Source organism: Rhododendron vialii, chromosome 5a (genome assembly GCF_030253575.1).
Source record: "Rhododendron vialii isolate Sample 1 chromosome 5a, ASM3025357v1".
Lineage (NCBI taxonomy): Eukaryota > Viridiplantae > Streptophyta > Magnoliopsida > Ericales > Ericaceae > Rhododendron > Rhododendron vialii.
This window is the reverse complement of record NC_080561.1, coordinates 8,983,186-9,005,193: the sequence shown is the minus strand read 5'-3', so window position 1 is coordinate 9,005,193 and position 22,008 is coordinate 8,983,186. Positions and strand designations below refer to the sequence as shown.

At 41.5% G+C, this 22,008-nt stretch overlaps 1 pseudogene; it reads left to right on the top strand.

The window, feature by feature from the left end:
• Positions 1-1,645: 1,645 nt before the first annotated feature.
• On the top strand, positions 1,646-19,003 carry LOC131325714 (putative polyol transporter 1; annotated as a pseudogene).
• Positions 19,004-22,008: the final 3,005 nt, after the last annotated feature.

Genomic DNA, 22,008 nt, shown 5'->3' with positions numbered 1-22,008 from the left:
GCGACATTCTGGTGGTACTGAGGAAGAGCCTATTACCGTCCCAGATGAGACCAAGGAGCCTACGGACATCGACCTAGAGGATTCCTCGGGGAGTACTGTGCGCAGGGTCACCGGCACTCAGGAGGTTGCTAGCTCCGAGGCGGAGAAGGAGGTTTCCGAGGAGGACGAGGAGGAAGGTGAGGATGAGGACGAGGATTGAGTTTCCTCTTTTTGCTTTTTGCCTTTTTGCCTTTTGATGGAGCCTACGTGCTTCCTTTTGCAGGGTGCTTATTTTCCCTTGGTAGATAGGTTTTTGAGCATTCAGGCCTGCGTGCCTTATTCTGCTATGTACTTCGACTCATGGATGCACAAAGATTTTTATATGTAGAAATGGTTCTTTATTGCCTTTTTCGTTCAATTTCTTTTGTTGCTGTTGTATAAAGAAAATTGAGCAACCAAGACTATTACAGGAACGTGCCTTGGTCAGGCCTAGAACGATGTTCTTATAAGACCCCAACACGTGTCCCCTCTGTACCTCCAGGCCTTAGAGAAATTCGTCCTCCCGCGGAGGCATTTCCGTCGGATGGCTCGAATTTCCTCGGCAACACCTCCATCCCAAGCCACCAAGGCACAAGAAATTCCCCAATTCCCGCTAAAGCAAGGTCGTGACCCGCGGCGATCGTGCTTTCTTCGCGGGGCCCCTTCCGGACCCTGCCTCTAGGTCGAGACAGAACCCCGGGAACTTTTCAACGTAGTTTCCTTGTAATTACAAGGACCCCGCAACGCGTGGGTCTTTATCGCAGCTTTCCACTGCTGAAACTACTTCAAGGGTGCATTTTGATCTTCCCATGGGGCCAGGGGGGGTCCCGCGGTGACCTTCTTTTCTGCAGACAACTTCCGCGACGGGCATCCTTTTATTCTGCACCTGCATATTTTTTCATTGGGTAGTCAACTATTCCTCTTTGAATCAAGTTTGGTCAAGGCCTCCTTTCTGTGCGGGCCCTGTTGCCACGTGCTCACTAGTAATTGAAGGGTCAAATAGTCTCCCGTGGTTGCAGGTTAATAATTTTAACCGCACCTACAAAAGTAAAAATTACTATCCATCGAAAGTGGTCCAACACGTCACCACGCGCGCCTGGATCACTAAACAACAATAGTACTCACCATACCTACAAACCGTACCTCCAAAATGGCTGCTCTCAGAAAAAAATTAGCAGTGAAATAGCGGTTCTCTATACCTCCAAAAACTAGGAAATGCTTGTTTTAAGTCCCAAAATATGACTTGGGAAGACCAAAGCTTTTGCAACTTGTAGGTAATAATAATAGATCGTACTGTTTACGTAATTGAAGTGCCAATTAGGCCCCGTTCCGCAACTCCAAATAAGTACTTATTTTTTAAGAAGGCAATTTCAAGCTCAAAAATGACGAGTTTATTAAAATCTAAAAATATTCAATATGGATCTTATTTGAAAGATCTCATTGAGATCTTTAATACGGTACAAGAAAAATTGAAAAATTATTTTTCATTTGCATTATTTTTGAAAGTCTCAGTCTATTTGAAGGCTATTTAGGCCACAACAAAACTCAGTCCATTATTTTATAGTACTTATTTTTTATCATATATATATATATATATACACACACACGGGACCCTATATATATGACAAGCCCATATGATTAATCCTCCACCGTCCCCTTTGCTCAGATCACATCCATATATATCTCTCTCTCATGGATGCCAATCAATTTTCAGGCCAACAAACCCAGACTGTGCCAATTCCCGGTTTTGATCCTTCTCCTCGAAAACCCAAATGGAATAAGTATGCTTTTGGTTGTGCCATTTTAGCCTCCGTGACTTCCATCTTAATGGGTTACGGTAAGTTCATCACCTACTTAAATACTCTCTCCAAAACATACATGCTTCTTTCAACACTTCAACGATACTTTGTATTCATTATTAGGAATAAATCAGTTGAGTTGATTTATTTTATTTCATCCGTCCATTTTTAAGTGTTCTGTTTCGTAACTACAACTTATTAAAAAGACATCATCATTATACCTTTCGCATCAACTTTTTCCTCCACTTTCTCTACTTACCCATCATCATTACATTTTTACTCATTAACTTTTCAAAATGAAATATAATTTTAGGGACAAAATAGACAATGTATCAATTTTTACCCCTCTAACTTTACAAAATGGACACTTATTAAGAGATAGCCTAAAATAGAATACTGGACACTAAGTAAAGGACGTAGGGAGTAATATTTTAAACTTGATCTGTTTGTATTCATTTGTGTACATAGTATTGCTCTATATCCGATCCGAATCTAAGGGTGCGTCGAGGAATACTCACGTGCGTTGGATAGTTTCTGGACGCACCTATATCCGAATCTACCTTTTAAATTCATAAGGTTTTTTCTACAATACACAAGTACTCCCGTAGTACAAGGGTGCACTATAAAAGTGCGGTTCAACATCCCGACCGTTCATTCCTATAATCAATGATTGAACTTTCAAAAAGTATTCTACACCTACGTGTAAGATAAGTACTTTTTTATATCTGAACTATTAAAAATACTTTTGGACGACTGAAACGCAGAAGCTAGTGCACCCGGCACTCCAGGTCGCTGGAGCCGGAAAAAACTTACAAAATACTTACCCATGTAGCCAACAAAATTTTTCCTGATGCTTACGAAACACTTACACGAAAACGACATGCAGATGTTGGGGTGATGAGTGGGGCCGGACCCTTCATCCAGGACGATCTCAAAATCTCCGACGTCCAGCTGGAAATCGTCATGGGAATCATCGAGCTCTACTCCCTCCTCGGCGCTTACGCTGCCGGCCGGACCTCCGACTGGGTGGGCCGCCGGTACACGATCGTGATCGCGGCCGCAATCTTCTTCGTCGGAGCCCTCCTCATGGGCTTCGCCACCAACTACGCCTTCCTGATGGGGGACCGATTCGTCGCCGGCATCGGAGTCGGTTACGCCCTCCTTATTGCCCCGTTTACACGGCCGAGCTTTCCCCGGCCACCTCGCGTGGGTTTCTCACTTCTTTTCCTGAAGTATTCATCAACGCTGGTAAGTATACATCACGTGTTCTCTCACATCCTATACAACTAACTTTCCTCCCCTGTCCAGAGCTGGAGAAATTTTTGGGTGAAAATAAGGTACGGCTGACGTGTACCCGTGCAACATATATCCGAGCCGTCCAAATATAAAATCGACGGCTTAGATTGAAAGGTACGAACGAATTTGAAAAAAGGAAAAAGAAAAGTGAAAAGAGTGTTTCAATTCAAACTATCGTTGCATCGTTCTTGGATGGTTCAGACGTGCTGCACGGGTATCACGTGATAGCCGATTTGCAACTGAAAATTTCTCCCAGAGCTGGCCTGATTTTCGGGGTCTAAAGCGAATATTAAAAATATGCCTTTTTCTTGGAGTTCAATTTTGTTCACCCACCATTAAAAGTGGAAGAACGTTACCGACTATGTTCTCGGTTCTATTTCCATGAACAGAACGGTTCATACCTTAGAACTTGATATTTTTACTAACCTTGCAAAAAATCAACTCAATTAGATATCGATAACTGCTGGATTAAATACACAACTTGTAGTTAGATTCCTTCTAAACTAACCCAAATACAAATGACTTTTGATCACCTAACAATGGATCCATTTTACCCGGAGTACGTCTTGCATGCTAATTGGACCCTCTATTTTGTCTATTGAAATATTTGATTCTATATCTTATTGTCCATAATATTTCAATTTCTATATGCTCTAACCTTCCCGATCACAATTTTAGACCGAAGAGTAACTAAGAAAGCCTCCATGATAAGCAAGAAAAGATAGGGGACATAGAGTTCCCTGCCTAAGACCCGTTTTCCAAGAGGAAAGAAGCCTTTCATCAGAACATAAAACAAAGGGGTAGTGACACAAGCCCATTATTCTTTTTTGTACTTGTTAGCACTTTTACTGTTGGAAATAAGTGAATTGGAAATTGATTCCAGAATAAATCATTTGATTTGGTTGTAATTTACTTGTCATGCGGTGGATAAATAAATATGAAGTGATTAAATTGTTTGATTTGCCGCCAAATTTGGCCAAATCGGACCGTGTGTGGCAGCGGGTTCATTAGATTCTAAGGCTTAAAGTTTGTTGGGTACTTGTAGTAATTAATTAAATTAGTTACTTCATTTTTTAAAGCTTTTTGAATCAAATTTAGTGTTGGTTATAAACCAACATGTGGCAACTAAACCAATGGGTGCCAACACTTTATTTTCCTTGGCAACGTGCACCTTGGGAAATAGGGAAGTGTTGTGTTGGTTCAGCCAGAACAAGTTTGAACAGTGGTGTCTCTCCGGTCGAGATCACCCCGAACAGTTACGTCTTTTTTCTAACACCATTTCGAACAGTCACCATTCTTTTTCATTGGGGTGCCTACTTCTCTATAAATAGAACCCGTCTCCTCCCATTTCAGTAATAAAAAATCCTTGCATTCATAACATACATATTCTGAGAGAGGTCTGCACAGTTTTCTGATTCGCTCGTTGAACAGATTGTAGTGCTACTTCGGTTCTTCGAAAATCGGGTAATCCTGAGAGGCAAACGTTCAAGAGATCCAAGAGCACCGGTGTGCGGGACGAATTTGCTTTAAAGATATAGTATTCTCCATAAAAATACTAGCCTCGATTACTAGTTTTCGGACCCTTGAAATTGGTCCAGTAAGTTTCTAATCTTGTTTATTTTTTAGTGTGTAGCAAATTTCTGGTGATAAACGAATCCCGATTCCAACAGTCTTAAAGCAAATTCGATTTTTATTTCTGGAAATTTTTCAAAATATATTACGGGTTGATTTGCCAGTACGAGTTTAAGTCTCGGTTTGCATAGTTACAGTTTGGTACAATCTGTAATTGCTAAGATTTAAATCTCGTAATTGGTTTTCTCAGTCTGTGGACTTTTAGATTTCTTTAAATTGGAAGGTGTATTGACCCATAAGAAATTGGTTTCTAATTTGGCTTTATATACTCAACTTCTGGATTTTCAATCAGTAGGGTTATACCTTCTTTTAGCGGAAATTACAATCTGCGATAGTACTGTTGGGAAATAGGAGCCTCGCGCTTGACTCACAACGAACAAAAAACACTCAGGATCTTGGGATACTATCGTCACAGAAAACAAACCAGAGAAAAAACAGAAAAATAGAACGCACAAATATACGAGGTTCGGCAACTTGCCTACGTCCTCGGGAGCTAATCCAGTCCACTATGAACGAACGATTACAAGTCTTCTCCTTCCTCTCTGAGAAAAGTTTTCTCTTACACTTTCTCTCACAAGAAACCCTCTCTAAAAATTTTCTCTCTCTGTGTGCTCTCGCTCAAGAAATAATAAATAGAACAACTAATATTTATAGGCAAACACTAAGTGACAGCTAGACCCCTCCAACCGACTTGGGCCGCGGCCCATGGCCCATCCCGACTGCGAGCTTGGCTGCCACGCGCTACCTGTTGCAAGCCTGACCGCGCGCCTACCTGCTGCAGAATTCTCTGCGCTGATCGCGGACCATCTACTGCGGAAACCCTATGCGCAGGTCGCGGATCTCAGTTGCTGAATTCAGTTGCCGAAAGTTGTCTGCATCCCCAACAATCTCCCACTTGAAGATAACTGAAGCAAACCAATATCAACAACTTCAATCAATAGCGGACGTAGTGAACTTCACCCCTCCTGGTGCCACTCTGGGCCTCCAACTCCTCATGCGCGAAGACCAATTGAAATTGAGCACAACTTCAGTTTCTCGATGGTGACCGACTTTGTCAACATATCTGCCGGATTTTGGCTCCTCAAAATCTTCTCCAGTAACAGTTCCCCTTCTTCCAAAAGTGAGCAAATGAAATGGTACCTCAGATCGATATGCTTCGTTCTGGCATGAAACACTGGATTCTTCGCAAGGTGTATAACACTCTGGCTGTCACTAAAAAGAACACTGTTCTCCTGCTTCAAACCCAACTCACCCAGAAAAGCCTTAAACTAAATCATTTCCTTAGCGGCCTCCGTGACTGCTACATACTCAGCTTCTGTCGTGGACAAAGTTACCAACTTCTGCAGACGTGAGACCCAACTCACCGCTGTTGATCCCAAAGTGTAAACATAACCTGTGGTGCTTCGCCTTTTATCGTGATCACCCGCGAAATCTGCATCCACATATCCTGTCACCACCAAATCTGCTTTCCGAAAACACAACGATACATCTGCGGACCCGCAGAGGTACCTCAGTAACCATTTGACAGCTTCCTAATACTGCTTCCCTGGATTGCTTGCAAACCTGCTCACAACTCCCACTGCATGCGCAATGTCCGACCGCATGTAGACCATCGCGTGCATCAGACTATCAATGGCGGAGGCATATGGTACCTTGGCCAAGTGCTCCTTCTCAGCATCTGTCTTCGGAGACTGCATGTCAGAAAGTCTAAACTGACTTCCCAAAGGCGCACCAACTACCTTGGCGTTCTGCATATTGAACCTTTCCAGAACCCATTCAATATAGTCAGCTTGACTCAACTTCAAGACCCCTTGAGTTCTGACCCTGCTGATCCTCATCCCAAGTATCTGCTTCGCTACACCCAAATCTTTCATAGTGAACTCTGCTACCAACTGTTGCTTCAACTTGTTTATCTCGCGTAAACAAGACCCCGTTACAAGCATATCATCTACGTAGAGTAGTAAGATTATGTAGCTTGCCTTACATCGTTTAAGGTAGCAATAGTGATCCGCGTGGCACCTCATGTAGCTGCTGCGCCGCATGAAACTGTCAAATTTCTTGTACCACTGTCTGGGAGCCTGTTTCAACCCATATAGACTCTTCTTGAGTCTACAGACCATCTCTTCCTTGCCTTTCGCAATGAAGCCAACAGGTTGCTTCATGTAGATTTCTTCATCCAAGTCACCATGAAGAAACGCAGTTTTAACATCCAACTACTCAAGGTAGAGATTTTCAGCAGTCACCACACTCAATACCACTCTTATAGTCGTTAGCTTCACAATTGGGGAAAAAATCTCCGTGAAATCAACCCCTTCTTTCGATTGAAAGCCCTTTACAACCAATCTGGCCTTAAACCTCTTACTGTCGTCGCTCTCCTGCTTAATGTGGTATACCCACTTGTTCTATAGCGCCTTTTTCTCTGTGGGAAGCTTCGCCAACTCGCAAGTCACATTTGAGTGAATAGAATCCATCTTCGCTTGCATAGCATGTCCCCACTTCACAGCGTCACCAACCTATAAAGCCTTGTCATAGCAAAATGGTTCCCCGCTATCTGTCAAAAGCAAGTAATCCAGCGACGAAAGGTATTTTGGATTAGGTTTGGTTACCCTGGTTGATCTCCTTACCGCGGCAACCGGTGAGCTAGACCCTGTCTCTAGAACTGCCCCACACTCTGTCCGCGAGATTGCCTTTATTCGCGAGACTGCCTCATCCGTCCGATCAAATCCCAACTCATCCCCACTGCTTTTTGGAAGATCTTCCAAACTAAAGTACTCTGGTGACTCGCGATCCTCTTATGCGACCACCATCGCGGGACCCTTACGATCCTCAGTAGAACTCCTACTGCATTGTTTGCAATCCCTGTCCTTGTACAGCACCGACTCATTGAATATGACATCCCGACTTTTGATTATCTTTCGGTTTTTCTCATCCCAGAGACGATAACCAAACTCATCGCCGCCGTACCCAATGAACGTGCACTTCAATGACTTAGCATCTAGCTTGTCTTTGACTTTGTCACTGAGGTGGATATAAGCAGCACAACCGAAAACCTTCAAGTGTGAGAGATTTACCTCTTTACTACTCTAAACCTCCTTTGGTATCCCAAAGTTCAACAGAACTGATGGCCCATGGTTGATCAAGTATGCTGCTGTACTGATCGCGTCTGCCCAAAACTGCTAAGGCAACCCCGCGTGTATCCGCATGCTCAGCGCACGCTCTGTCAAAGTCCTGTTCATCCGCTCCGCGATGCCATTCTGCTATGGAATTCCTGGAAAAGTCTTCTCTAAACAGATCCCGAATAGAGCACATGCTCTCTTGTACTCTCCTAGTTCATACTTTCTCCCATTGTCTGACCTCAGACACTTCATCTTCAAGTCTGTCTCGTTCTCTACTCTGGCTTTCCACTTCATGAAAATTTCAGATACCTATGACTTGTGATTCATGAAGTAGACCCATACTTTTCTCGAGTGATCATCGATGAAAGTAACAAAGTACCTTAACCCGCCGAGAGAATGCACTGGTGCGGGACCCCATATGTCTGTATGAACAAGCTCCAGCTTGTTTAGCTTGCAAGGTCTACCACTTTTCTGGAAACTAACCCGCCTCTGCTTGCTGAAGATACAGTCTTCGCACATGTCGAAATCCACTAACTCAACTGGCAGCTTCCCTTGTGTCTGCAGAACCTTCATCCCCTTCTCGCTCATATGTCCCAACCTGTTGTGCCACAAACTTGAACTCACTTGGCTCTTTGGCCGCGGACCTTCCGCAAGCCTACCCTCATGCGGTACCACCCCCGCGAGACCCTTGAGCGGGACCACCCCTGCAAGTCCCTCCGCGATGGCAAGTGAATGACTCCCATGTGAAGTTAAATAGAGAGTACCTACTTTCTTTTCGCGCGCTACCACCATGGTACCGTTGGAGACCTTCCACGCGTCTCTTGTGAATGTCGAGGTATAGCCCGCTGCTCCCAGTTGCCCAACTGAAACAAGATCCCTCTTCAGCTACGGGATGTGTTTGAAATCCTTCAAACACCATTTAAACCCCTGCGTTTCAATCTGCACATCACCCATTCCCACTATACTACATGGCTCATCATCGCCCAAGTATACTTGCCCGAAATCGTCTGCTACATAGTTCTTCAGAACCCCCTTGCTAGCAATCGCGTGGAATGAGGTGCCCGAGCCAACCACCCATGACTCCGCGATACTGTCCATCGAAAGAATAGGGCCTCCTGCTCACCATTATTCTTCTTTGAAGCCTTGCAGACTAAAGACATGTACCTGCCTGGCCACAGTTCCAGCATTCACCTTTAATATCGCGTACTTGTGTTTTACCACGGGACTTCTTGACATGCGACTTCGACCGGCTCTTGTTCTAGTTCTGACCACCCCTGGTCTGGCCTCTGCCTCTCTGCTCAAAACTTAGAGCTGAAACTGAACCGCTAGTGCTTGTTGCTCCCTCGAGTGATTTCCTTCTAACTTCCTCAGTCAGAATCAAACTGACTATATCATTCAGTTTGAGTTTCTCCTTCCCAGCAAAGTTACTCACCGCGGTAACTGTACCCTGCTAGTTCTCTGGCAACTGAGACAGGATCAACAAGGCTTGAACCTCGTCGTCGAATTCAATACCAACAGAGATCAACTGATCCACTATTGTATTGAACTCATTGAGATGCTTCATAAACGTTCATAAACGAACCTCCTTCAGGCATCTCAAAGTTGAACAACTTCTTCATTAAGTGCACCTTGTTTGCCGCGGGTTCATACATCTCCGAGAGCGCGTCCATCAGGTCGAACGCGGTTTTTTCTTTCAGTATATTGTGCGCAAATAACTTCGAGAGTGATAACCGGATCAGACCCATCACCTTCTGGTCAAGAACATCCCATTCTGCGTCGTCTCCCCTTCTTTTTTCTTTCCTTCATCTTTACCCAACAGTGGCCGGTAAAGAACTTTTTGATACAGATAGTCCTCTATCGGCATCTTCCAAAAAGCAAAGTCCAATCCATCGAACTTCTCAATCTTCGATTTCCCTTCTTCTGAATCCATAGCTCCCTCAAAAATCCGGACTGCCTAAAAGTTTCAATTGAAAATTTGTTGAACACCCTTACCGCAACTGCGACTCTGATACCAGTTGTTGGGAAATCAGAGCCTCGCGCTCGACTCACAACGAACAAAAAACACTCAGCATCTTGGGATACTATCGTCACAGAAAACAAACCAGAGAAAAGGAAGAGAAAGAACAGAAAAATAGAACACACATATATACGAGATTCGGCAACTTGCCTACATTCCCGGGAGCCACACCAGTCCACTATGAACGAAAGAAAATGAAAGATTACAAGTCTTCTCCTTCCTCTTTGAGAAAAGTTTTCTCTTGCACTTTTTCTCACTAGAAACCCTCTCTAGAAATTTTCTCTCTCTCTCTCTCTCTCTCTCTCTCTCTATGCTCTCGCTCAAGAAATAATGAATATAGCAACTAATATTTATAGGCAAACCTTAAGTGACAGCTGGACCCCTCCAACCGACTTGGGCCGCGGCCCACAGCCCATCCTGACCGCGAGCTTGCCTGTCGCGAACCTGACCGCGTGCCTACTTGCCGCGAAACTCTCTGCACTTGACGTGGACCATCTACCGCGGAAACCCTCTGCCCGGGTCACAGATCTCAGTTGCCGAACTCAGTTGTTGAAAGTTGTCTGCATCTCCAACAAGTACTCAGTGATTCGGTGATTTGTTTACTGTATGTTGGTAACAACAGTGGGTTTGAATTGTGGATTCCTATTTATTTGTTTTATTACTGTAGTAGTTTTGTTCCTTAGACTATAGTAGGCTATTGACGTTTAGTCTGTTTTTGGTTTGATTTCATACTAATATTCACATTAGTGAGTGTTGGCTTTTTGTCTTTTGTATCACTTTTTTGGTTTAGGAAAAAGTTTTACATTCTGTTCTTATAGTATATGTTATAAACAGTACGTTTTGTGTATTCGGTTAATACATTCAGTTTTGATTACTTATTTAATTGTGTATTCGAAATATAAATGACTACTGAAACTGTGAAAGAAAGTGGGAAAACTTCTGAGTCTAACCCTCTCGTAACCCCTACTGCTGTTGTGGTTCCGATTCCCGCTGTGGTGCCTGTGAACCATGCAAAGAAGCCTAGGAAATGCTTTGTGTGTGACAAGCAATGACATAAGGTTACTGATTGCCAAAGCGAGCAAGGTAATCAGAACAAGAAACCAGCGTAGGCAAATATGACTGAGATGGAGATTGAGACTCTCTCTGATGGGGTTGATGACTTGAACCTATTGGTTATGGTTTTAGAAGTTAACTTGGTGGGTTCTAATCCCAAGGAGTGGTGGTTGGATACTGGCGCCACTCGCCATGTGTGTGCAGACAAGAAGATGTTCACCACCTATCAACCGGTGGATTCTGGCGAATAACTCTTCATGGGAAATTCGTCGAATTCCAAGGTTGAAGGACAAGGGAAAGTGCTGCTCCAGATGACTTTTGAAAAGGTGCTCACTCTGAATGATGTGATGCATGTGCCAGAAATTCATAAGAATCTGATATTTGGCTCGCTCTTGATCAAGAATGGCTTTCGTATGGTTTCGAAGCCGATAAGGTTGTGCTGACTAAAAATGGGGTTTATGTTGGTAGGGGCTACATGTGTAATGGGCTATTCAAAATAAATGTACTGACTAAGGTTCCGGCCTCTCCGAGTATCAATGAGATAAACACTTCTTCTGGTTATATCCTTGAGTTTTTTGAATTGTGGCATGGTAGATTAGGTCATGTAAATTATGGCACTTTGCGCCATTTAATTAACTTGGATTGTCTGCCTAAATTTGATATAAACTCGGATCATAAGTGTGAAATATGTGTGGAGACTAAAATGGCAAGGAATTCTTTTCACAAAGTTCAAAGAAGTACAGAACCTCTTGCTTTAATCCATTCAGATTTGTGCGATTTGAAAGTTGTTCAAACAAGAGGAGGTCATAAGTACTTTGTTACTTTTATTGACGATTGGACAAGATATTGTTATGTGTACTTGCTTAAGAGCAAGGACGAAGCCTTAGAAAAGTTTATCCACTACAAAAGTGAAGTGGAGAATCAACTTGGCAAAACGATCAAAGCAATTAGAAGTGATCGAAAGGGTGGATATAAAGCACCTTATGGTAAATTTTGTGCCCAACATGGGATCATTCACCAAACGACTGCTCCTTACTCACCGCAATCTAACAGAGTTGCTGAACGAAAGAACAGAACTCTGAAAGAGATGATGAATGCCATGTTGATAAGTTCAGGATTACCGAGGAACATATGGGGAGACGCGATTCTCTCTGCTAACTATATTCTGAACAGGATCCCTCATAAGAAATCCAATGTGATACCGTATGAATTATGGAAAGGTCATAAGCCTACCTATAAATTCTTACGAATGTGGGGGTGTTTGGCTAAGTTAGCGGTTCCTGGTCCTAAGAGAGTTAAGATAGGACCAAAAACCGTTGATTGTGCGTTCATCGATTATGCTGACAATAGCAGTGCACATCGGTTCCTTATGTATAAGTCAGCAAATTCAGAAATCCATGCTAATACAACTATGGAATCCAGGAATGCTACATTCTTTGAACATGTATTTCCATGGAGAAATACACATGTGCCCAGGTCAGTTCAAGAAACTGAAGATATGGAAATTGAGGAAGACTGAATTCAAGAGGAAAAGGTTGATGATGAAGAGCCTTGACGTAGTAAGAGGGCTAGGACATCAAAATACTTTGCTCCAGATTTTTTGTCATATATGTTAGAAGCTGAACCTCAAAGCTTTAAGGAAGCAATGTTATCTCCTGAGGCTCCTTTATGGAAAGAAACCATTAGCAGTGAGATAGAATCCATTCTGCAAAATCACATGTGGGAACTTGTAGATCTCCCACAAGGTTGCAAACCTTTAGGATACAAGTGGATATATAAAAGAAAGATGCAAACAAATGGATCAATTGACAAGTACAAGGCGAGACTTGTGGTCAAAGGATACAGACAAAAGGAAGGTCTCGATTACTTTGACACTTACTCACCTGTTACGCGTATAACATCCATTCAAATGTTAATTGCCTTTGCAGCTCTAAACAATCTCGAGATACATCAAATGGATGTTAAAACGACTTTCTTAAATGGTGATCTCAATGAAGAGATCTACACGGAACAACCAGAAGGGTTTAAGATTCCAGGACAAGAGAAGAAAGTGTGCAAGCTTGTAAATTCTTTGTATGGTTTAAAGCAAGCACCCAACAATGGCACGAGAAGTTTGACAATGTCATGATTTCAAATGGTTTCAAAATCAATGAATGTGACAAATGTGTGTATGTCAAGAGTATTGACAAAGGTTATGTCATTATTTGTCTTTATGTAGATGATATGCTCATTATTGGGAGTGATAATGATATCATTAAATCTACAAAGAGAATATTGAACTGTAAGTTTGATATGAAAGATTTTGGTATAACAGACGTGATTCTAGGAATCAAGATTACTAGAACGTCCGAGGGAATTGTCTTGTCTCAAAAGCATTATATTGAGAAAATACTTGAGAGGTTCAATAACTATGACGATTCTATATCCAAAACACCAGTCGACTTAACATTGCATTTGTACAATATATATAGGTGAGAGTGTACACCAATTGGAATATTCGCGGATTATAGGCAGTCTAATGTGCTTAATGATTTGTACAAGATCAGACATAGCATATTCAGTTATCAAATTGAGTAGGTATACCAGTAATCTAGGGAAGGATCATTGGATGGCAATAATCAGGGTACTTAGATATCTAAGGTTTACCAAAGATTATGGATTGCACTATACTCGGTATCCAGCGGTACTAGAAGGATATAGTGATGCGAACTGGATATCCAACACCAATAACTCAAAATCCACAAGTGGATATGTGTTTACATTAGGTGGTGCAGTTGTGTGACAGCCTGCTTGCCGCTTTGGGGGGGGGGGCAAGTCACAATTTATAAGGAATGATCCATCCTACTTGTACAAGGCCTTTTAAAGTCGTGAGGGTGGGCCAAAGAACGTAGGGACTTCACAGTAAAGCGTGCTCATCCTGGGGTAGTCTAGGGATGGGTGACCCTACTGGGAAGTCTACGGTCTTTGGGTGTCTAAAGTGGACAATATTATACAAAGATGGATGGGATCGTCGTGGGCACGTGGCCGCACCGGCTCGGGGGCCCGCATAGGGGGGCATGCGCGGGGCGGGGCGTGACAGGTGGTATCAGAGCTCAACCCTGGGCAAAGTGGTGAGTAGGATGCGCTCTACTACCACGGCCCCCAGGGAAGGGTTGCTGGGCACTGTGTAACGAGGATGTTACACCTCTAAGGGGGGTAGATTGTGACAGCCTACTAGTCAGTTGAGGGGGGGCAAGTCACAATTTATAAGGAATGATCCATCCTGCTTGTACAAGGCCTTTTAAAGTCGTGAGGGTGGGCCAAAGAACGTAGGGACTTCACAGTAAAGCGTGCTCATCCTGGGGTAGTCCAGGGATGGGTGACCCTACTGGGAAGTCTACGGTCTTTGGGTGTCTAAAGTGGACAATATTATACAAAGATGGATGGGATCGTCGTGGGCACGTGGCCGCACCGGCTCGGGGGCCCGCATAGGGGGGCATGCGCGGGGCAGGGCGTGACAGGTGGTATCAGAGCTCAACCCTGGGCAAAGTGGTGAGTAGGATGCGCTCTACTACCACGGCCCCCAGGGAAGGGTTGCTGGGCACTGTGTAACGAGGATGTTACACCTCTAAGGGGGGTAGATTGTGACAGCCTACTAGTCGGTTGAGGGGGGGCAAGTCACAATTTATAAGGAATGATCCATCTTACTTGTACAAGGCCTTTTAAAGCCCTGAGGGTGGGCCAAAGAACGTAGAGACTTCACAGTTAAGCGTGCTCATCTTGGGGTAGTCCAGGGATGGGTGACCCTACTTGGAAGTCTACGGTGTTTGGGCGTCTAAAGCGGACAATATTGTACAAAGATGGATGGGATCGTCGTGGGCACGTGGCCGCACCGGCTCGGGCCCGCATAGGGCGCCGTGTGCCAGGCGGGGTGTGACAAGTTGTGGCTTGGAAGTCCTTCAAACAGACGTGCATTGCTCGGTTCATGATGGAATCAGAGTTCATAGCTTTGGATAAAGCTAGTGAAGAAGCTGAGTTGGTTAGTAATTTTTTGGAAGATATACCAAATTGGTCTAAACCTGTGCCAGTTGTCTGCATACATTGTGATAGTCAATCAGCAATCGGCAGGGCACATAATAATATGTATAACGGTAAGTCTCGACATATACATCATAGACATAATACTGTTAGGCAACTACTCTCGAATGGAATTATCACTATTGGCTATGTAAAGTCAAAGGATAATATTGTGGATCCACTAACCAAAGGATTATCAAGAGAGTCAGTTGTTCGTTCATCAAGGGGAATGGGGCTAAAGCCTACAAATTAAAGGTCTCTATAACGGCAACCCAACCTAGCTGACTGGAGATCCCAAGATCTAGGTTCAATGGGACAACCAAGTTGTATGAGAGTTAGGAGTATCACTGAGGAGATATCTCTCCAACTCATTCCTATGGTGAAACAGTGATGCCTGTAGTGTTTTAGGTGAAACTTTGCTTTTAATGATTCTTATACTGTAGAAATTCCAAGTGGGGTATAGCAGCATACTCCTAATAAGAATCACCTATGTGAGTGCAAAGTGGGTCGCTTCTATGAGAATTTTAAGGCTAAATTCTCTAAAACACTCTCTGAAACCAGGCGATGTTCCAGAGCCAAAGTGGACAAAACCTTAAGAACCAAACTGTGTTTGGAAAGATCCCGTTGACTACTGGTATCTTGGTTTAAACAAACGGTTGAACAATTTAAGACATCACGTTCACTGGCTAGCTAGTAAATCCGATAGTAACTCACAAGGAGACATTCAAACCCAAAAGCTACCTTACTCTATACAGGTGATTTTCAATTGAACTCTCGTCATTTGCATATTGCTGCACATCGTGTTTATCAATTTCATTCATGTGGGGGATTGTTGGAAATAAGTGAATTAGAAATTGACTCCAGAATAAACCATTTGATTTGGTTGTAATTTATTTGTCCTGCGATGGATAAATAAATATGGAGTGATTGAAACTGTTTGATTTGCCACCTAACCAGGCCGTGTGTGGCAGCGGGTTCATTAGATTCTAAGGCTTAAAGTTTGTTGGGTACTTGTAGTAATTAATTAAATTAGTTACTTCATTTTTTTAAAGCTTTTTGAATCAAATTTAGTGTTGGTTATAAACCAACATGTGGCAACTAAACCAATGGGTGCCAACACTTCATTTTCCTTGGCAATGTGCGCCTTGGGAAATAGGAAAGTATTGTGTTGGTTCGTCCAGAACAAGTTCGAACAGTGGTGTCTCTCTGGTCGAGACCATTTCGAACAGTTGCGTCTTTTTCCTAATACCATTCCGAAAAATCACTGATCCTTTTCGTTGGGGTGCCTACTTCTCTATAAATAGAACCCATCTCCTTCTATTTCAGTAACAAAAAATCCTTGCATTCATAACATATATATTCTGAGAGAGTTCCGCACAGTTTCCTGCTTCGCCCATTGAACAGATTGCAGTACTACTTCCGTTCTTCGAAAATCGGGTAATCCTGGGAGGCAAACGTTCAAGAGACCCAAGAGCACCAGTGTGGGGGACGAATTTACTTTAAGGATATAGTATTCTCCATAAAAATACTAGCCTCGATGGCCAATTTCCGGATGCCTGAAATTGGTCCAGTAAGTTTCTAATCTTGTTTATTTGTTGGTGTGTAGCAAATTTCCAGTGAAAAACGAATCTCGGTTCCAACACTTACTACATTCTTTCAAATTTCTCTTTAATATTCCCTCCATTCCGTCTCATAATGTTTGTTCGGTCCGCAAAACGATAACTAAAAAATAATGCATTTCTTCAAAAAAAAATTAATTTTTTTTTCTGTATATTTAAAGAACTCATCGATATCTAGTGAATTGTTGAAAAAAATTAAAGTTTTTGTTGCGACAATTGAGTATTATTTTTACGTCCTTATTTTACAAATCAGACAAACATTATGGGACGGAGAGAGTATCTAACCAAAAAAAGTGTTAGCATTCTTGTTACTTGTTACTTGTTAGCACTCTTTTCCTTTCCCAACCCCACATTATTCTCTTAGTAACATTGTTTAGTGGTTTAAGGTATTTTGCTTGGATACGTATCAAACTATGCATTCTCGAAGCTTCCGCTAAACCTAGGATGGCGATTCATGCTCGGAATCGGAGCCATTCCGTCCGTCTTCTTGGCAATAGGGGTCCTCGCCATGCCCGAGTCACCCCGGTGGCTCGTTCTTCAGGGTCGACTTGGGGACGCGAAGCGAGTTTTGGACAAGACTTGCGATTCAGAAGAGGAGGCTCAGCTTCGGCTCGCCGATATAAAGGAAGCCGCCGGAATCCCCGAGGAGTGCAACGACGACGTCGTTCAAGTGCCGAAGCGCAGCCGCGGCGAAGGAGTCTGGAAGGAGCTGTTTCTCCATCCGACCCCAACCGTGAAGCATATTTTGATAGCCGGAGTGGGAATTCATTTTTTCCAACAAACATCTGGCATAGACGCCGTCGTTTTGTATAGCCCCAAAATATTCGAGAAAGCAGGTATTTTAAATTTTCGGAACAGTTTTCTTTTTGTAGACACCAATTCAAAAATTACTTTTTAGCTTATGAATATTAAGATATATCTTTCATATTAATTGTGCTTATGTTTTTCAGGTCACTTTTCCCTTTTCTCCTGTTTTTTAAAAAAACATTCTTTAATACTATAATCCTTCAAAATTATCTTATATCACTGTGGAAGAGGATCCTCGTTAATTGATGAAAATAAATTTGAGTGTCCAATTAGCCCAGTTGTGTGTCCTTTCAAGGCTCCGTATGATGACCCAATCCATTTCCGATTTACAGCTTGTCAATAATATTAACCACGTCAAAAATCAGGTTAATCGGACACCAGTTGGTTCGAAATGGTGAAATGGAATTTACAAAAGAATTTCATACGAGTTTTCGGCTGTTCACAGATTTTTCAGATTTATATGTTCATAAATTGATACACATGGTACGTAGCTAGTGGTAGTGGAATGACATGAATCAGTTCAGCTCAATTGTTGTTTCACTAACAAGAAAATCCGACAAATTACTCGCCACAGTGGCCGTAGGATTTACGAAGACCGTATTCATTCTCGTCGCCACGTTCTTACTAGATCGGATCGGGCGAAGGCCGTTGCTGTTAAGCAGCGTTGGGGGGATGATCGTGTCCCTCGCGACTCTAGGCACATGTTTGACAATCATAGATCACTCGAAGAAGAAAGTTATATGGGCTCTTGCTCTGGCCATCGCATCGGTGCTATCGTTCGTGGCATCGTTCTCAATGGGGCTGGGCCCCATAGCGTGGGTCTACACCTCGGAGATCTTCCCATTGAGGCTGCGCGCCCAGGGAACGAGCATGGGAACGGTTATGAACCGTCTGATGAGTCATATCATATCGATAAGTTTCCTCTCTCTTTCCAAGGCCATCACAATCGGTGGGGCTTTCTTTCTCTTCATGGGAGTGGCAATTGTGAGTTGGGTTTTCTTCTACACTCTGCTCCCAGAAACACAAGGGAGAACCCTCGAGGAAATGCAGGTCTTGTTCGGTACGTTCTTCAAGTGGAGGTCGACAATGCGAGAATTGGAGAAGAACAAGCATGTTAGTAACGAAGACTGTACCGGTAACAATGGTGGTCAAGTTCAGTTGGGCACTACCAATGGCTAGAGGAGTTTTCCGAGGGATAGTTTCGGTAACGCATGTGTTTTCCTTCTTACGCGATTGACGATCGGCATAGACTAGTATCTACTTCCATAGATAGTACTTGTTTCCCAGTTTGAAAAGAAAAAAATAGATAGTCTACACCCTTCCCGTTTATTTTTTACCAATCCTTCCACTGCTCTCAATATCGCCGGATCATTGATTGTCAAGACGGACGGTGAAATATTGATCGGTGAATTTTGAGTAGTAAAACCGAGTAGTGGGTTTAGCTCCACTAAAGAAAAAAAATATGGAAAAAGGAAATAGAATTTCAGTGATATTTATTATTTACCTCAGAAAAAAAGTTATTGATGTAAGAGGGGAAAAGAATTAGTAGATGATGGAGAAAAGAATGAAAATGTTACTTTTTCCTTGTTTGATAAATTGATGTTGTTCATTGTGCCGATATTTGAGAAGTGATTTTCGAATGATGATGGTGTAAAAGACTTTTGAAACCTGAGTATTAGTAGTTGGGAAGCGATACGATGGTTAGTAGCTTGTTTTGAACTCGTAGGTTTGATTTCCACCATTCGAGAGAAAAAAAAAGAAAGATTTAAGGGTCATTGAAGGTTTGTCTAGACGTTTCCTTGAAGGATTCGGGATTAGCAAAGAGCACAGAAGTTGTTCGGGACTTCTGATAATAAGAAAATGAGAATAAGATAATCCGCATTAGACTCAGCAAATTTTGGACCAGATTACATCTAAAAAGTCACTTTTCTATTTTAGCTACTCACTAAGAGTACACTGCATCAGACACTTTATTCTAACTTTATTATATTAAACCACTCTTTCTTTATACTTTACTTTTCAATTTAAAGTTTTTTTTTATTTTTTTATCATTATTTAATGATGAACAACTGTTCACAAGCAATCTCAAAAAATTAAATGCTCTATTTTTTAATTCGTTTGAACCGATGTGAACATCTTATTGTTTTATTATATTATTCTAAAGGGTCATAACTAATTTTTGTCTATAGGGCTTTTATAATTAAGTATATGCTCTTTATTTGGGATTCTATAGAGCAAAAACTTGATTACGAGAACCATAGAGACAAATATTAATTATGACCCTTTAAAATAAAATGATCAGAAAAATAAGATTTTCTCATCGGTTTAAGCAGATTGAAAATTGGACTACTTAATTTTTTTAGACTCTTTACATATATATTAAAAAATATGGTTAAAAAATTAAATGCTACAATTTTTATTCTATTTGAACCGGTGCCAAGATCTTATGTTTCTGATCATATTATTCTAAAGAATTATAATTAATTTTTGTCTATAGGAATCTCATAATTAAGTATATAAATTTTATTTAGGACTTTGTAGAGCAGAAACTTGATTATGAAAGACTTAGAGACAAAAACTAATTATGACCTTTTAGAATAATATAGATCAAAAAAATAAGATATTCACACCGTTCAAAAGGATTGAAAATTAGGGCACTTAATTTTTTAAACACATTTTTTAATATATAAAAAGTCAAAAAAATTAAGTGCTCCAACTTTTAATACGATTGAACCGGTGCGAAAATCTTATTTTTTATTATTTTATCCTAAATGGTCATAATTAGTATTTGTTCCTAGGACACTCATAATCAAGTTTTTGCTCCACATGATCCCATAATCATTTTAAACTAAAGCTCTCACATCATTTTAATAGTAAAAAATATTGAATAGATGGATGAATAGTGCCTCGTTGGATCAAACGAGGCACTGTAGAAAAACTATAACATTTGCAAAGTAGCGACAAATCAATTGGGGCCGATGGAGGGGATTTTTTTTGAGTTTTTCTCTTTATTATGGCATTGAATGAGAAGTAGAGAGAGATGTAGATGCTCTAAGGTATTACAGGTAAGGATAATATGGTTAGTACTTGCCCCAAATTGTTGGGGAGGGCAGTGACTTTCTGGTACAATTGTTGAGTGTAATGGGTGGGTGTAGGATTACAACATGTCTTCTTTTATTAAAATGTTTATTTATAGAGCCTACAAATTTAAAAAACATATCTACCGGTAAAGTCATTACCCTCCCAAATAACTTGCTGGAAGTTTTATCCATTTTATACAGTAGACTCCTTTCATATAGTGGACTAAAGAGCATCCTTTTATTTAGAGAAAAAAGTCTACAATACACACTTTTTAAAAGGGTGTACCATATACATCTATTTTATGGTTCATTTATAACATTTTAGTGTGTTTCGTAACTTTTGTTCTAGAATTCACAACCTCTCAGCAGTACGATTCATAACATTTTCATTATAATTCATAACATTTTGGTGTATCTCGTAACCCTTATACGATTTGTAACTTTTTAGTAATTTGGTTCGTACAATTTTCTTTATAATTCATAACATTTTGAGGATGCATATAATACACACCCAAATAAAATATGTGTATTATAGTTTTTCCCTTTCCTTTATTGTGAAGTTCGCAGGGATCAAAATTTGGGTATATGATTGCTTGTTGGAAAAATGCAACAAGGACATTAAGCCAGATGGGTTTCATTGTGTCGATAGTATTTAGCCAGGATTTGTAGCTAGAATGTTTAGTAGATGTTTAATAACTTATTGTGGCAGGATACTATTCAAGCTCTTGGAGTACCGTCATGTGGTGCTTCAGAAGCCTCTATTACCACACATTAATGTAAGGTCCATGCACTTTTGTCCTGGTCCTGCATGAAAGTGTGGTGATGGAGTCCTTTCGAGCATCACGTGACGATGCTTCAATGGAGGCTCTAGAATTTTTTAAAAGGGTTTTCAAGAAAATGCAAAAACTATTCAAGCTCTATAACCATAACAATACAAAGTAAACAAAAAAATCGGATACTCCTATTAATTTCAACGGTCCGACGAAAAAACCTCAAAATAGTCAAAATAAATAAGAGATTACAGTTGTCCCGATGAGTTTCTATATTTTGAAATCGTTGCATAATAACCTCAAAATAGTCAAAATACATCTTTTTCACTAAATGTAATCAATTAATCAGTCATTCATTCACTCAACTCAAAGGGGAAGCCAAGGAAGCTACTGTTTTGAGCCCCCAAAATGCCCAAAAATAAGGGCCCCAAAATGTTATGATCTCTTGTGTGTTAGGCCCAGCAAAAAAGGTCTTCCTGTACATAAACAAGGTCCAGGTCAGACCTCCAAGGCCCAGCAAAATCTTTTCTTTCGGGCATTTAAGCTGTTGCAGAAGCCATGGCTCCATTAATGCGAGGACAAAACGCAGGTATCATCTCCATCCTCATCTTCCTCTGTTTCCCACAAGAAACTAGCATATGCCGCGTGAACTTGGCTGAAACAAAGAGAGGAGAGAGAAGTTAGAAGACGTCACTTGTTTTTCGTTTCCGGGTTTTAGTTTTTCGTACTTCCCATTACACAATCG